We start from the raw sequence: 13,671 nt of genomic DNA on the forward strand, positions 1-13,671 counted from the left end.
CCATTCAACTTGATAGGCAAGTCCTCAATATTCAATCTGAATTGTTGCAATATTTTATTAATAAATCAATGGCCTAAGTTAAATGGTCCAAGTTGGACTCAAAGTTTAAGTGGTGCAAATTAAAAGGACCCTTTCTACTCTATTTGAAAGTCAGCAAATTGAATTTATTTTATTCAGAACTCTAATCAAATGTAAGCAAAAGCTAGCAAATATTTCATGGAAATGAAATAACCTCTCTAATGCCAACATTGCATGCATCTTCTCTTTAACATATTTTGCCTAATTATATTTATATCGTGTATATTGAATATAACTCGTCTTATATATTCTCAGTCTGTCCTTATTTATGTGAAATATAAAGTTTTTCTTAATACATCCATATCATCAATGGTGAACACATAGAAACATAGAGAGGAGAAGAACACCTTTTAGCTCAGGGTTTCAATAGAATGAGAAATTTTTTTTGTCTCTTTTTATAAGACCCCTTTGATATTTTCAATTATATTAATTATTTCTTTACCAACATACCCTTATTTATTTTACATCTTTTTCTTCAATCAACAATACATACTATGTTGAAAACATAAATTTACTCTATCTTAAGGATAAAATTGTAAAAACAATAGTACTAATATACAAATTTAATACTGTTGAGGCAAAATCCCTAATTAATTTTAAAGATAATAAACCAATATGATTAAAGAATTAATGGACTTTGATTATTTCCTTGGTATTTAACTTGTGCTCTTGAGTGTTTTACTAAGACAGGAACAAGGCTTAAATCATACCAAGAATCAAGTAATCAAAGGACATTTGATTTCAAGATCTAACACTGAGATCAGAAAGTTAGATCAGAATGTTGCTCAGAGATCAGAATGTTCGCACAAGAGATCAGAAGGTTGCTTCTATACAAGCCCAAAATCTCAAGAACATAGATCAAGGTCATGCAAGGCACATGTGACATAAATAAATGTCAAGAGAAGTACTTCTGCATGGATCAAGCAATAAAGGCATCTATGATGATTAAAAGATTAATGGACTTTGATAGTTCTTGGTATTTGTGCATTCTTGAGTGATTAACCAAGACACAAACAAAGTTTAAATCATACCAAGATACAAGAAATCAAAGTACATTTGAATTCATGAACTAACTCTGAAGTTCAGAAAGTTAGTTCAGAATGTTGATCAGAAAGTTGATCAGAACGTTCTGATGATAGTCCAGAAGGTTGTTCATAAGCAAACCCAGATTCATCAAGAACGTGAAGAACATGCAAGCACACTTGACATGAATTAGAGGTCCAGAAAGGTACATCTGCATGGATATATCAACAATAAAGGCATGAACAAAGAGTTATGTCAAAAGGATCTTTAATGTTCATCCAAGACTATGAACATTAAAGTACTAGGATTATTCCAATGAGAATATCATCCTAGATGTTGTATTCACTGCACTTCAGTCGTGTCTCTACTATTAGGATTGATTACATCAAAAGTAGTCTTACAAATCATCCTAAAGTAAGCACAAATGAAACATTCTGATGATCAGAATGTTCACTTCTGCACATGCTTCCAGCCATGAACAGTGTAGTTGGTAAAAAGAAGAAAAAGGTAACAAAAGGAGATCTTGCATCAGAGATAACTTGTACTCTGAACAAAATCAAGCAAATCTCCTAGAAGCATGGGCCTGAAGCTGCAGACCACTATCCTCTCTTTCCTGCACAAAGTCCAAGACAGATTTGGTTCACTTTATCCTACTTTTCCAGCAACTTTTGAAGCATATGGAGAAGCTACTTTTTGGAGGATAAAACTCAAACAAATCTCACATCACGTGCTGGGCAAGCCCAGAAATTCATCCAACATTCATCCATGATGAACCCAGATGAAGAACATCATGAATTTCCAACATTCTGATGCAGAACACAGCAACATTCTGATGTTCATCCTGGGAACTCAACAACATTCTGATGGTCAGAATGTTCACCCAGATTTTCAAGTAAAAGCTTGTGGGGCCCATGACACGTGGCATAACACCATTGGACACCCTACAACGGCTATTTGAGCCCAAAGACTCTATAAATACAGATCAAAGGCTCAGCAAAACTTGCACCTTGCCAAAGCATTCAAATAAACAACTTGAAGATTGTTTAAAAGCTCTTGCAACAGAAATTGATCAATGGCTAAGGCTTTCATTTACTTAGTGCACATCAATACTCTTTGTTATCTCTTGCAAAGATAACTTCTCTTCCCCTCCTCTGTTTGATTCTCAAACATTCAAACTCCACACAAATTGCAAAGCATACAAGAAAACAACTTGATTTTGTTTGAAGCTTTTGCAAACTGAAATTGATCAATGACTAAGGCTTTCATTACTTAGTGCAAATCAATACTCTCTGTTATCTCCAAGATAACTTCTTCTTCTTTCTTCTTCTGTTTGTTTCTCAAACATTCAAACTCCAAACATCTTGTAAAGTCTCATCTAGCTTTAGGGGTACTAAAGTGTTAGTTTGAGCTGAAGGTGCAAAGTCTAAGTGGGTAACTTAGCAAGAAGAAAAGAAAGTCTCATCTAGCTTTAGAGGTGCTAAAGTGTTAGTTTGAGCTGAAGGTGCAAAGTCTAAGTGGGTAACTTAGCAAGAAGAAAAGAAAGTCTCATCTAGCTTTAGAGGTGCTAAAGTGTTAGTTTGAGCTGAAGGTGCAAAGTCTAAGTGGGTAACTTAGCAAGAAGAAAAGAAAGTCTCATCTAGCTTTAGAGGTGCTAAAGTGTTAGTTTGAGCAGAAGGTGTAAAAGTCTAAGTGGGTAACTTAGCAACAAGATGCAAGCCTGCTGAGGCTTAGAGAATACAGGATTGTAAGTGTTCAGGTGAACACAGATTGTAAGGTGCAGGATTTGAGAGGTTATCTCAAGCATCATAGTGGAAACTCTCACAAGATTGTGAGGAGTGGACTAACCCACATTGGGTGAACCACTATAAACTTCTGTGTGTTGATTCTCTCTTCCCTATACTCTTTACTTACTGCAAACACAAACACACACAAACACATTTACTTTGTTAAACTGTCTTTGCACTCAGACACCAGAACATTCTGAAGTCTGCTTTAAACTTTTTTTGCACTCAGACATCAGAACGTTCTGAAGTCTGCTATTAACTTAACTATTCCAAGTTTCCACTTGAGAATCATTTTTAAAGTTGCAGGATAATTTTTAAAGGGTCACAATTCAAACCCCCCCTTTCTTGTGACTATTTTATCCACTTCAAATACTACTACCAACTTTCTTAATTCTCGTAATTTTGTCAAAAGAGTCCTATATTAAGGGAAGGGGGTAGTAGATAGTAAGGTCACAATAGAGTATACTCTGTTTGTCCCTAACTATAAGACCAATTATAAGAAAATGGTTATCCCTAAATCTAAAACTCATTACAAATTACCAGATGCATTTATTATTCTTTTTTCCAAAAATAACCCTTAGTAATACTATTAATTTATCTTGAATAATGAAAAGTAACATTAAATATATTTATACACAAATGATAATTTAGTAACAGTCACATGCATTTCAGATATATTTATTACTCCAACAATTTTTCTTAACATCCATGTTATTTTGTAAAGCATTCTTATAAAAAGGGACATAGGGAGTATATACTAAATAGGGTTAATATATGTTTACTCCCCTGTAATATTAGTGAATTTCGGTTTACCCCTGTAAAAAAAATTTAGATTCCAACTCTGTAATTTGAATATTTTTGGTTTTGGACCTTCATGAATTTTGACTGTACAAAATCAATGATATCGCAGGGGGTAACCTAAAATATTGATGATATGGTAGGGGGTAAACCGAAATTCTCTCAAATTACAGGGCGCGAAAGTACTTGAAATCTTGTAATTTGATGCCATGAAGGTCCAAAATCAAAAAATCTTCAAATTACAGGGTTGAAATCTAAACAATTTTTTTTACAAGGGGTAAACCAGAAATCGCTAATATTACAGGGGGGTAAACATATATTAACCCTACTAAATATTGGAAAAGACCAAATTACCATTATTAAGATACAATAAAACTATATAATAACATTATATAACATTTCCCCTCAAACTCACGATGCATTAATAGAGAGCATCAACAATTTTTTCAATCAAGAAACGAAAACAAAATGTGTCTTGGTGAATTCATGAAAGGAGGAAACAAAAAACAGAGAACGTCGAGAGTTTATCAATTAATAACCAAAAACATAATGCATCTTTTTGAACAAATTAACAATCTGCAAGGAGGAGGAAACAAATGGTAGAGTAGTTGTTTCATGTTGAAGATGATGATGAATGAAGTGACAATCAATCTCAACGTGCTTGGTGCATTCATGAAAGAATAAGTTATGGGAAATTTGAATGACACTCTTGTAACCGTAATACATGGGAGTTGATTCAAAAAGAGGGGCCTCCATGTAAGAAAGTAACCAACGCAACCAAACTATTTTAAAAGTGGTGGGTGTCATAACATGATACTCAACTTTTATAGAGGATCGGGCGACAATATCTTGTTTCTTACATTTCAAGAAGTGAGAGAGTCCGCAAGAAATATACAAAATCATATAGTAGACGATTAGTGAGATCACCAACCCAATAAACATCATAATAAGCACCCAATTCCATTGAGGACGATCAGGGAAGTGGATTACTCTGAAATCGGGATCCGCAAAGATAACATAGGATGCAAAGATGAACCATTTAATGTACTATAGTGGGAGAGATAACAAAATGACTAACAACATGAACAACATAAGCAATATTAGGTCTAATGATCTTAAGAAACACGAGGATACCAACCAAAGCAGGATACATAGTGGGATCTTATATAGGAATACCATCAGAAGGGGCATATTTCACATTCAACTCAAGAGGACTATTTGTTACTCTAGTATCAGAAAGGCGAGGTTGTTTAAGAATGTTGGCATTGTACTTAAATTGAAAGAGAAGGTAGTTTCTAGGAGATTAGACAACTTTAATCCCCAAAAAGTAGCAAAGAGTACCTGAGTCATTCATTTCAAATAGTTAGGATAATTATAATTTCAAATCATCAATCACATCCACATCATCACTTATATAATCATCTCAACAAAGCAGAATCATCATCACAAGAGAAGAAACCAAAAGATGCCATCATAGTAGTAAACATGTCAAATCAATCTTGTTGATCTTATTTCACACCAGATATAGTCTTCTTTAACTTACATGTTTCCCTTTAATTATTAGAAACACCTAGTAAAGGTACCATTAAAACTGCCTCTTGAAGATTACCATTTAGAAAATAATTTTTATCATCAATTTGAGAAATATGACATTGACAAACAAATGCAACAACAATAAGAGTATGAATAATATTAATCTTGGTCACTTGAGCATACATTTCTTCATAATACATATTATATTGATGATGGAATTCCTTAGAAACCAGATGTGCTTTGTAGCGCTCAACTGATCCAACAAGCTTAGTTTTGATATTGTATACTAAATGTGACCCAATAACATGTTTTTCAGGAGGAAGAGGTAGTAATTCTCACGTATATATCTTGTCCAAAGAAGAAAGTTCTTCAACCATAGTCTTCTACCAAAAAGGGTTGAGTATAACCTCTTTATAGAAAGAAGGTTCAGAAAAACTATGAATACAAGTTAGAAAATAGGCGAAAGAAAAAGAGTAAGTGGAATAGAAAAAAAAATCAGGTAATTGAGTGGACTTACGGTCACGTGTGGGATAACGATGAGGTGAATGAGGAGTAAGAGCTGAATGGTCAACAATTGTAGAAGGTTGTTGGGTAGTCATGGGGACAAGATGGATGCTAGTACATATATAGGAGTAATAGTATCAGTCCTTCAATTCTTGAAATTATATTCACTAGAGAAAGATTCATTAAGACTAAAAGGATCGATATGGCGAGTTCCAAACTACTAGTAATATGAGAATCAGAGAAAGGAGAGTGAAAAGAAATGTGTTCATGAAAAACAATATGACTAGAAACATAAAGTTTTCTTACATGAGGATCATAACAACGATAACCTTTTTAACCATCTTCATAACCATCAAAAACACATATGGCAGAATGAAAAGAGAAATTACTACATTCTACTTGTGGACAAAGAACATATCAAGTAGAACTACGAATTTTCAAAGAAGGGTAATCAGAGACATAAACTTATAATATTTCAAAGGGACCCATGCTCAATGTTATGCCACTAATGAATTTGAGGGAGTTTGGTAAAAACATGGAAGACTTAATCCAAAATAACAAGAATATGACAAGTTACATAGGAGAATGTGTGCCTTAATTTTTTTTTCACTTTTTGCTCTCATAGCCAAATTTTTTATTAGACCAAAGGAAGTAAGGTCTTCTTTCTTTCTAATAGAGGGAAATCCTTTTTACTTTACCATCTTAGGCAGATATTGGATTCATACAAGAGAATGTGTGCCTTAAAAAATTCACCAAAGATTCATGTTTTGGGTATATGATAAAGTGGAAACCGTGGTGGTTGATAAAATCCATTATCGGCAGAGGTCATCATGTTTGAAGCTTTATTTTACTTTCCTCACTTAAGTCATAGAATATTTCCCAAGGACCATGAAGAAGGTCAGTTAGAAGCTTTCAATCTTACTAATGAAGGCCTTAACTTGAAAACCTAGACCGAACTATTTTCTTTTGATGAGTTTCTCAATGAATAGTCAACCTTCAGAGTTAAGGAAACTACTAGATCATCTAGAGACGTTGGGATATGAAGCTATAATATTTTATGCTATGTTTTCTGGAGAAAGAAAGTGAAGATGAACTGGAAGATCAAGAATTTCAAAATGGTTCTCCCAAAGATCTTAGAAATCAAACAGTGAAATCACCTATTAAAAGGAAAATGCCACATCGACAACCCAAGATCCATCGGTGGAGGTCAATCTAATAGTTAACCTTCATAATTAAGAAAACTACTATATCATCTAGAGATGCTGGGATCTGAAGCTATAATATTTTACGCTATGTTTTCTGGAGAAAAAAAAAAGTGAAGATGAACTAGAAGATCAAGAATCTCAATATGGTTCTCCCAAAGATCTTAGAAATCAAGCAGTGAAATCACTTATTCAAAGGAAATTGACAACCTCGACAGCAAAAGATCCATCGATGGAGGTCAATCTAACCCTTAAGAACTTAGGGTCACTAAGGTTAGTGGGTTACTGATGATGGAATATATGATGTTTATAGCTATGTTTTTAGTTTTTTTTTGTTTGCATTTGAAGACAAATTAGAAGTCAATTAGAGGAGTTGTCAATGGTTTGATGAACTTTTTGTATTGTTTTCATTTGAGTCATTGTTATTCACTTTTATCCCAAATCATGCAACTCGGTATTTTGAGTCTTTTTAATGAGAAATCATGTAAATCGAAAAAACAAGACATCACATGAAGGATCGAGAATATGAAGATTGAAGTTCAATGGTTCTTAGGTATTTGAAGACAATACAAAGTGAAGAAAATTCATTTGAAGTTCCAAGGCATCACAAGAAGGAAGAACGCTTGAAAAAAGGTCGAAAACTGTAGAATTCACACAAGAGGGGCTACCTCATACGCTCTGCGCATGGACACGGGCATGGAGTGTTGTTTGCTTGTTTTCCAAGCCATTTTTTGTGGAAAAGTCCTATTTTCACTCTGTTGTTCACTAAGTAATCATGCACTATAAATATAGACCCTTGCACACTCTTTTATTCATTCAGAAAGTATTTTTTTTCAAGCCAGATAATCTTCATCCTCCTCTTGGACTATCTAGTGTATTTTTTCCTATTGTCTTGCGCAGGTTATGCCAAATCACGGTGTTCGTTTATGCATCTGATTTGGTTTGCTACTGTCTGGGTGCTTTAGAAGGAAAGAAATGATAGGTTATTTCGTGGTATACAGAAATCTCCTATTTAGCTTCTGGAAAATGTTAATCTTCTTTCCTTTTGGTGGGTTAAAGCTAAGAATGTAGCATTTCATTATAGCACCCTTTCTTATGTACGGATATTGGCTAATTTGTGCTTCTTTATGTTGAACAACTGATGTAATTTTTGGCTTTCTTTTTGGTACACCTTGTGCTGGAAAGATGGTCAACTTTTAATAATATATCTCATTTTGATTTCTTTAAATTTTTTTTAAGAATTATATAAAAGTGTCACTTTTTTTTGTCAAGTGGTCTAATGGGTTTTTTTTTTTGTGGTGTATTGGGTTCGAACCCAGACCTTTGCATATATTATGCATTGTTCTTACCAATTGAGCTAAACTCAAGGGGACAATAACAAAAAAATTTAAAATTTGATCAAATGGTCTAATGAGTACAAAATTTAAAATAAGTGGAGAATTTAGTGTTTGAATACCGGTCAAATATGTATAAAATTTGGTCAAATGATCTAATGGCTAAATTTTTTAAAATAAGTTGAGAATTTAGTGTTTAAATATCGGTTGATATATTTAAAATTTGGTCAAATGACCTAATGACTAAATTTTTTAAAATAAGTAAAGAATTTAGTGTTTGAGTATGGGTCAATATGTTGATTGGATCGTTTCCTTCAAAAAAAATGTTGATTGGATCGTTATGTGAACATATTTATATTTAATCTCAATATAAATATATTATTTTGTACGGACTTGGCGATTTAAATGGCAGAGGTACCTAATAGTGCGGTAACGTATGATAATTGATACTAAGAGCTATACTCGTTAATGCCAACAAATCCACAAATATCAATTTAGATTTTAGATTACTTTATTTTATTTTCATTTTAAAATAAATAAAAATAAAATCAATTTAAATGCCAAAAAATTAAAGTTGTTACAATTTCCGTAAAAAAAAAAAAACTGTTATATAATATTATCTATTTATCCGATGGAGTCTCTTTTTGCGGGGACAAATGTAACTAAAATATCAAGCACACATAAAATAAAATAAAATAAAATATATAAAAAAATAGAAAATATTATTCATGTATTTGTGTGCACTCTATAAATCTCCTTTAATATAAGAAAAGAACATGTTGTGGAAAATCTAATTATGCCCTTATCCCTTTTTAATGCAAAGGTGTCAAATTTTGGGGTAAATCTGGTATTTTTTCTTACATATGTGGAAAACTTATTAATGCCCTTGTCCCTTTTTAATGCAAACATCTCAAATTTGGGGGTAAATCTGGTCTTTTTCCTTAAATTTCTAATATGATGACATCACTTAACTAAAACATCAATTAAAAATATCATTATTTTCACTGTTTTCAACATGTTTTCTGGTTTACTTTATTTGCACATGTTTCCAACGATAGACATCACTAAACTAAACTTATTTTTGTACTCTTTTCTACTTTATTCAATATATGTCCATTCAAAAATATCACACTTCTCAACCAGTAAAACCTTTTCAATTTCAATCCTTCTACAAAATTTTGGCTCTCAAATTTGAAATTCAAATTTCTTTTGCTCATACAAAAGTTTCCCACAAATTTCATTCTTTCTTCACACTATTTATCCCTTTTTCAGTTTCTTTTTCTCTCCACATCTCTACATCTCTTCATTTTCCTCCTCCCTTTGTATCTTAAACTCCAATATCTAACTGTTGATTGTTTTTTTATGCAGAAAACTTGAAAGATTTCCAACTCTGCAAAACCAAGAAGGAAACGGGTAAGTAAATGACAATAACACCAATTTTTTAGAAAGACATGCATTCTTCATTATTCTATTATTTTGTTCATATGTTCTTTAACATACTACCATGTTTTTCTTGCTTAGGTTCTTCAACTATATCATTATGAAAATTATACAAAACGATTTGAACAGAATCCAGAAGCAAAAAAGATGCAATTAAACACTCCAACAACTGAAAATAACATCTATAATTTCTTCTGTAAAATATATTATATGTTCTTTTGTAAGAAAAAAATCCAGATCAACTTATTAACAAACTACATGTATAAATAAATGACGAGGAAGAGAGTTACCATACCTTTATGTTCATATTCATTATTTGCATATTTTGTCTTGAAATGAAGTTCTTGACTCTCCAACAAATGTTCTGCCAAATAAAATAAAATTTCTGTTAATCCAAGGCTCTCTTATTCTCTCATTTCTTTCAACTCCATTTTAATTTCTTTCACTGCAGAAAAAATAAGAACACGAGCAGGAAAAGAGAACATGGATAGGTAAAAGAATTTATTCCTTTCCTCTTTACAAAGCTATCAAATGGTTCTTAGAATAATCATTTTTTTTATTTCTATCTTAATTTTTTTTATTTAACAAACTACACTTTCATGTTCAAACTTATCAACATAACATACAAGGCAAAATAAGAAAACGTGGCAATAGGAAAGATAATGAAGTGGGAATTTAATGAAAAAATAAATATCCAAAAACAGTCCTAACATAATTTTACAATTATTATCTCAACAACAAAAAAAGAAAATCTAAATAAGTAATGGATCTTTAAAAAGCACAACAGAAAAAGATAAGTAACAAACATATTTCATACAAAACATCTCATCTGTATCTTCTTTATCTTCATTGCAAACATGGCCGTGGATCTAATATTTTATCAATGATTGACAGAAAAGGGAGGTGTTATCAGATGATATGTCAATGGAGAGAGGAAGTGTCCGAATTGAGATGAGCAATAAACTGGAAATTATAGATTTTTCTTTGCTGTTACAGTCATTGAAGATTCTAGATCAAAGCTACAAAAAAAGATTGATGAGCTGATGTTCTGACTTTCTAGAGAGTATTGATACTCTTAGAAAGAATCTATGTTTTTAGTTGGCCTAAATATTATTTATATTTCTTTATACAAAAAATTGAGGTTTATTGAAAGAGAAAATTTATTAAAAAAATCTGTTATATATTAAAAATCTGGTGTCTCTGTGTTATTATTTATACAGAAAAAAAAAGTTATCTAAAAGAGAAATTTTTGAAAGAAACAAAACCTGTGATAAATTTAAAGTTTAATCATAAAAATAATAAGAATTGACTATTGAAAGAAAAAAACTTTTTTTTATTTGCAAAGAAAAATATAATTCATCTGTAAACAAACCTACTTAGTTCTTAAACAGAAAAGTCTTCATTTTTTTTTTCAGAAAAAGATCAAAACTGTAGTTAATTTGCAATAAAAAAAAGGTTTTTTTTATCAAAGATCCAGAACAGAAGAATGCCAGTAGTATTAGATCTAAAAAACCCTAAAACAGGTTCATAAATATACAAAATAGTATTCTTACATCTCTTGAAAATACGAGAAAATCACATCAAATTCCATCTTCTGAATGTTGTTGTTGCATGTTTGATGACGAAACTGAAGCTAATTGTTGTTGTGGTTGTCTCCAAAAAAATACCTCTGGCCTTACTTTTTGTGGGTTTTGTTGTGGATGTTTAGGGTAAGCAAAGTTTTGATTTTTGCTGTGGAGGCTCACGGTGGCCACAAAATCGGAGAAATAAAAAGGGTGTTTTATACAGAATTGAGAGATTAGTTTAGCGGTGGTGGTGGTGCATCCAAACGGTGGCAGGAAATCTCATTTTTTAAAATGAGAAATTCTCAAGAAATTTCCTTTTGAAAATCTAATTTGATAGAAAGAAAGAGGAGAATGAGGTGATGAATAATATGTAATTTTTTTTTAGTAAAGGTCGCCGGAAAGATGTAGATCTGGTCGGATTTGTTGGTCGCCGGAAAGATTTTCATGGTGGAGAAGAGAAAGATATGGATGGTCTCAGGAGAGAGAGAGAGAGAGAGAGAGAAGGGAAATATGTGAGGGATGGGAGACGTGTGAGGATTTTGTTAAAATTAAACAAATTATTAAATAATATTAAATAAATCATTCAAAAAAAATATTAAATAAATAAAATTATGTGAGACATGTGAGGATTTGAGAGTGAATAGAGAGAGAGTGATGACGGAATACGTGTGGTGTGGCAAATAGCACTAGAACATATTTCCAATTAATTAACGGGAAATGTTAACCAGTGCCCCCGGGGCACTGGTTAAGGATGCTAAAAGAAGAAATTCTAAGTCAAAAAAGATATTTTTTTAAGCTTTTAATGCATTGATTACACAACTATCAATGCATATATTACTATATTTGCTTTCTTAACCAATGCCCCGGGGGCTCTGGTTAACATGACCCTTAATGAATTAATGGGACAATCAATTTGGTTCATTCTTAAATTAATTGTTAACTTTATTAATATTTCAAAAGTAGTATTTGTCAAAATTTTCTCAATAAAATCTATGTGTTTTTGTCATACAACAAGTTACTTAATTGATAAATATTTTACAAAAACAAAGGCTATTTAGAAAAATCAATTATTAGGGTATATTTTACTTAAAGACAATTATTTTAAGATGGATGGATTATTAAATAAAGTTAAGAAAAATCAAACAGGGGTCTGAGAGCATAATTCATCATCGTCGTAATTGAAAAAAATCAATTATTGGGGATAACTCAATATCACTTTGTAAATTCATTGAGCAACTATATCATTTTGTGATAAATATAAACTAAAAGTATATTAATCATCCAATAAATCTAAAATATTATCACAACTAATAATAATGATCGAAGGAAATGCGCTACTAAACACATATTCATTCATGATATGAAAATAATTATCTAACACAAGAAGTGGATAAACTGGTACTTATTAATCTAACATGTGATATCAATTCTAAAATACACATGATAAGTGGATATTGAATAAAATTTCGTAGATAACTTAAATGAATTAGAGAAGTGACCATTGAATAAAGTTTCATAAGTAACGTATATGCACGAGATAAGTGCACCTCACTAAAATGTTCTGCTAAAATGTTTCTTCTATCTATAATACCACCTCACTTTATAAGAAAGGGATAAGTTGACATTTAGAATATCGCTTTATTTCAATTATAAAATAATATTGGACCCTCATCAACTAAAATGCATGGAATAAGTGGGCATTGATTGGTGCATGATAGACATGGGAGAAGCAGGATTGACTAATATTTAAGAATTATTTCAAATTGTAACTAACTAAACTAATACTGACACACGAGACATGTTTTCGTTGATACAAGGTTTATAATAATTATAATACACGGGCCATGTTGTTATTGATATAAATTTTAGAATAATTTAAAGATAAAATCAATTGTAAAAACCAAAAACTACAAATTGTAGCTTCAAGTAGAATCAATTATACAAGCAAAATCAATTCTACTTTAAATCATCCAAACATCATAAAATCAATTATACAACCTTTGGAATCACTTTTTACCCTTTAGAATTGAAACCAAACACATGCTTATAAAAATATAAGAAACACACGGGATCAAGATTTGTGAATGGTAAATATAAAAAACACGGGACAAAAATTTATGAATGATAAATATAAAAAGTACATAACCAAGATTTGTTAATGATAAATATAAAAAATACGTACCAAAATTTGTGAACGATAAATATAAAAAAAAAAAAAAAAGGAACCAAAATTTCTGAATGATAAATTACAAAAAGCATGAGACCAAAATTTGTGACTTATAAATAAAAAAAAACACGGGACCAAGATTTGTGAATGATAAATATATAAATCATGGGACCAATATTTGTGAATAATAAAAATTAAAAACACGGGACTAAGATTTGTGAATGATAAATATAAAAATACAGG

At 31.4% G+C, this 13,671-nt stretch overlaps 2 long non-coding RNA genes across 2 annotated transcripts; one reads left to right on the forward strand and one right to left on the reverse strand.

Moving 5' to 3' along the window:
• Nucleotides 1–9,321: 9,321 nt before the first annotated feature.
• On the reverse strand, nucleotides 9,322–11,778 carry LOC146903778 (uncharacterized). The gene is made up of 3 exons (XR_015019659.1): nucleotides 11,250–11,778; nucleotides 9,992–10,060; nucleotides 9,322–9,646 (listed from the first exon to the last, which is right to left on the reverse strand). It is a non-coding gene; the product is annotated as an uncharacterized LOC146903778 (long non-coding RNA).
• On the forward strand, nucleotides 9,556–10,008 carry LOC146903779 (uncharacterized). The gene is made up of 2 exons (XR_015019660.1): nucleotides 9,556–9,669; nucleotides 9,778–10,008. It is a non-coding gene; the product is annotated as an uncharacterized LOC146903779 (long non-coding RNA).
• Nucleotides 11,779–13,671: the final 1,893 nt, after the last annotated feature.

This window comes from Medicago sativa, chromosome 7, assembly GCF_051527215.1.
Source record: "Medicago sativa cultivar Bolivia chromosome 7, Bolivia_mono, whole genome shotgun sequence".
Lineage (NCBI taxonomy): Eukaryota > Viridiplantae > Streptophyta > Magnoliopsida > Fabales > Fabaceae > Medicago > Medicago sativa.